Source organism: Microcebus murinus, chromosome 25 (genome assembly GCF_040939455.1).
Source record: "Microcebus murinus isolate Inina chromosome 25, M.murinus_Inina_mat1.0, whole genome shotgun sequence".
Taxonomy (NCBI): Eukaryota; Metazoa; Chordata; class Mammalia; order Primates; family Cheirogaleidae; genus Microcebus; species Microcebus murinus.
Genome location: NC_134128.1, coordinates 9,120,003 through 9,124,169, shown reverse-complemented (window position 1 = coordinate 9,124,169; position 4,167 = coordinate 9,120,003). Strand labels below are relative to the sequence as shown.

The window sequence follows — 4,167 nt, the reverse complement described above, 5'->3', positions numbered from 1 at the left end:
TCTTGTTTGTTTGGTTTTGGCTTTTTTTGAGACAGAGTCTCATCCTGTCACCTGGCTAGAGTGCAGTGACATCACCATAGCTCACTGCAACCTCAAGCTCCAGTACTCAAGTGATCCTCCTGCCTCAGTCTCTCAAGTAGCTGGAACTATGGGCACTCACCACCGTGCCTGGCTAATTTTTCTATTTTTTTGTAGAGATGGGATCTCACTATTTTGCTCAGGCTGGTCTCAAACTCCTGACCTCAAGCAATCCTCCTGCCTTGGCCTCCCCAAGTGCTGGGATTACAGGCATGAGCCACCACTCCTGGCCCTAATAGTATTTGTAATGATTATAACCCGAGTCAAGTTTATGAGGTCAGGCGTCGTGGTATTGTCAGTCCTTGTCTGCCTTGTTGGAAGGGATTTCCTGCTTCCACCAATCAGCTGGTACTTCCCATCTCCATATCAACAGAACTTACATTTTGTTTTGTCTGTACCACTTAACCAGATGTGTGATCATCCACAGAACGCTGGTCTGATCCTTTAGGCTTTGCTGTCAAACATCTGAGTCAGAATGCATGGATCGGGCTGTGTTCATTCTTTCTATCACGAGGCTTTATTAACCACTCAAGTTCCTTATCAACGTATCTATTGCAAAAAAAAATTCTCCTCTAATTCATCCAGATTCCTAATTAAACAGTATCAATAGTTTCCCAAAGTGTCACAGTGTTGCTACTACGTCTACCCTTCAATTTAAATCAAATATTAGATTGAAGTATGACATATGTCATTTTGAAAGTGAAACCAATAAAAGGAAGTAACATATGTATTTTCTTTTTTCTTGTTTTTTCTTTTCTGTCCAAGGAGAAGGGAAAAATCAAGGTATTCCAATTTTTGAATCTGAGAATTCATGGCGTGATGTATTTCTTAGCTTCCTAACACTATGGTTCTCACCACCAAGGCATTTCTATCTTTTTAGGTCTTATTTTCCTCATTAATAAACTTGCTTTTCCAGTCAATTTGGCAGACGAAGCTGATGTAAAAAAAAAAAAATCCTTCCACTCTAAGCTCATAGGAATGCAGTATAAAATATCATTTTTCTTTTCATGTTAAGACAGAAATGAGCTAGAAATGGAGAAGTGAAATTCCTAGGAATGTTGCAGAATTTAGAATGGCAATTCCCAGCTGAAGCCAAAGGGCTGACAAGGGAACGGGTTGAATGTTTGCCTTAACAGTTGGGGTTTGTGACATTAACACCTATCTGAGGAAGGGAGTGTAAGACTCTGTGTCATGCCAGGACTCACAAAGCTGGCCCTTGTGAAATAGACCCTGGAGAAACTTGGCCTACCGGTCAAGGAAACTTGTTCCCATGAATGGAAAAACAGTCACTGAAGAGAAATGTGAAACCCAGGCGTTTGCCCCGAGTAGCAGTGAGATTGGAATTCATGCTGTTGGCTTGACACAAGGACCTCAAGGCTAAAAAAATTAACATATAATCTGGTCTGAGACTATAGCACCCACCAGTCCTCAGTCAAAGGGAAAAGTAAAACCAATTTGTAAGAATGCTCCAACAATCTGGCCTATGAGAGACTCTCATAAAAAAAACAACCTCTCCTGAAGATGAGTTTACAGTAAAGAATAAGAAACCGCACCAGGAAAGAAACCACCATGAGGAAAAGTCAGCAGATAGGACAAAGGTGCTCATTTATACCCAGGCACAGTTTTAGCAAATCGATTAAAAGAGAGTGTAAAATACCTATGTTTAAAATGTTGGAAGATGCTTAAGCACTTTCCAGGAAAAAAATTTAAAAATACATTAAAATTTTATTTAAAAAAATTTTTTAAAAATGTTGGAAGAGAGAGCACAAATAATTGAAAATATTAAACAAAGACAGGTTCAATTTGATTGAACTGATTTGATTTACTGAGTATGCACTACGTGTCCAGCATTGCTCCAAACACTTAGAATACACCAGCGAATAAAACAAAGGTTCCTGTCCTTGTGGAGCCCACTTTTTAATGGGAATCAATACAAAATGAAAGGATGGGTAATTTGACATTTACAACCTCCTTCTCTAACGTTGGATGCTGTTATACATACAGTGAGCCTAAATTTTGATCCACAGTCTTAGGCAATTAAGAAATATAACTTTATTCTCTATACCTCAATTTAATTTTCATTTTAAGTCCTGGTTTCATTAATCTGACAAGCAGCATTAACTTTGGACTTTTCAGTATTTTCCATCCCCTTCCTTGTTATGTCGAGATGCCAGGGAGCTACCTACCATGTCTATCTATGAGTAAGTCATTCCTCATATCACCTAATATCATTTTTATAACATAGCATGTGTTCAGTAAATACTTGTTGATCTACTAATTTAGGAAAATCACATCATTGTTTAAGGAAAAGATTTGTGTCTGGAACCTACCACATTCTTAAAATGGCTTGAATCACAAAGGTATCTATAATAAAGGGGTTTTTTTTGTGGGTTTTTTTGCGTGTCATTCTTGCGCAGGGCCATGCTAATCTTCTCTGTACTGTTCCAATTTTAGTATGTGTGCTGCCGAAGCGAGCACTATAATAAAGTTTTAAAACATAAAAGAAAAGAAATCAGGTTCAAGGGAAAAGAAAAAAGACAATATGTTTCTACGAACTGAGAACGGCATTTTGTTCTAAGCACCCAAGAAGCCAAGGCAAAGGGAGAAATTTGGAAGTCTATAGTTCACATAATCAGAAAGAAAAAAATGCACTATGCTTTAATGAAAAGAATGTTTTATCTTTCCTTATCAATTAAGTTGAGTCTCTTGGGGACAATAATATTTAAATGATGAGAGAATGGGGGGGAGGTTGTTTTTGTTTTTTTGTTTTTTCAGAGACAAGATCCCCAAGTTTTCGGATTATAGACATGAACCACTACACTAAGCAGAAAAATAGCAGCTCTAAATAGTCTCTAAAGAGACTCTAAAGTTAAAACAGTGTGAAGTTCTTCAAGATTCACAAAAAAGAAAGAAAAGCTGATGTATTGTTTGATTTTTTTAAAGCAATTTTGAGAAATATAGGAAAAATTTGTAGGTGGTAGCTTAGTCATTTTATGTTCATTTACAGCCTTTTACAGAAATTAAGGACTTCAAGACCAGATATATTTAAGGATGAATAACACTCCCGCTTATTAAAATATTACTACTATTAATCCAAGTCAATTGAAATTATTCCTTCCAAGTCTGAACTAAGCCAAATCAAATCAGAAATAGTATTGAAGCGGTCGCAAAATTAAAAGGGAAATTTTGTCCATAGGTAAAATCAAATTAAACAAGCCATTTTGAAGGCTCAGAAGTGAGTTACTGACCTAGCATAAACCTAGTTCAAGAAGCAAATGACTTAAGGAATTAATGGCTGAACCAGAACTAGCACCATTAAGCCCCGCTAACTCCTAAAGATGATGTGCATTTGGGAAAAAACAAAAAAGAGAGAGAGAAATCAAGAATTGTGTTAAAAACTGCTCTCCTATGATCGCCTTATAAGGGAAAAATGCCTATTTACTGAATGAAATGCATTCAAGAACACCTTTCACTTCAATGACAAGGCAAGTAATAGTAATCATTAAACTGTATGCATGTGAATTTCAGAGGAAATCCATATGAAAAGAAACACAGTTAATCGGCCTTAATTGTGTTCCAAAGTCACCCCTACAGTAGATTTTTAAAACTAAGCTCTTCAAAAGGAACATCAACTGCTCGGGGCACAGGATGGCCCCAAAGCATTGTTACTGTAGGGAATAAATGGCACCCTGATGACCTGAAAGAGTTAATATAACTCCCCTCCTCCCCCCCAAATTTACGACTAGAGAGGTCTCAGAGATATGATTTGGCCCTGGAAGGAAAAAGCCCATTTGTTCCCAAGGTTTTTTCTTCCAAAAGCAGAGCAAAATCTCCGCCTTCCCTATCTCCAAATCCAACTGCTGCCTACCCTAAAAACCATATTTTGTAAACCAAAATTTTTAAACTATAACACTGGTTTTTCTCATGAGGCAAAGGAAAAAAAAAAAAGCCTCTATGATTAATGCTTTAGCTAAAAGCATAGAATGTAGAATAGGAAGATTATTTATGGTTCTTCTCTTTAGGAGCTAATAGAGTCAGATGTTAGCCTAAAAGGTTGAAAATCCTGCGGTGGGATTTTTTTTTCCCCCA

General features: G+C 37.1%; 1 non-coding gene across 1 annotated transcript; it reads right to left on the bottom strand.

Moving 5' to 3' along the window:
- Window positions 1–2,447: 2,447 nt before the first annotated feature.
- On the bottom strand, window positions 2,448–2,556 carry LOC142864679 (U6 spliceosomal RNA). Its single transcript, XR_012915030.1, has one exon. It is a non-coding gene; the product is annotated as a U6 spliceosomal RNA (small nuclear RNA).
- Between the last annotated feature and the right edge of the window lie 1,611 nt (window positions 2,557–4,167).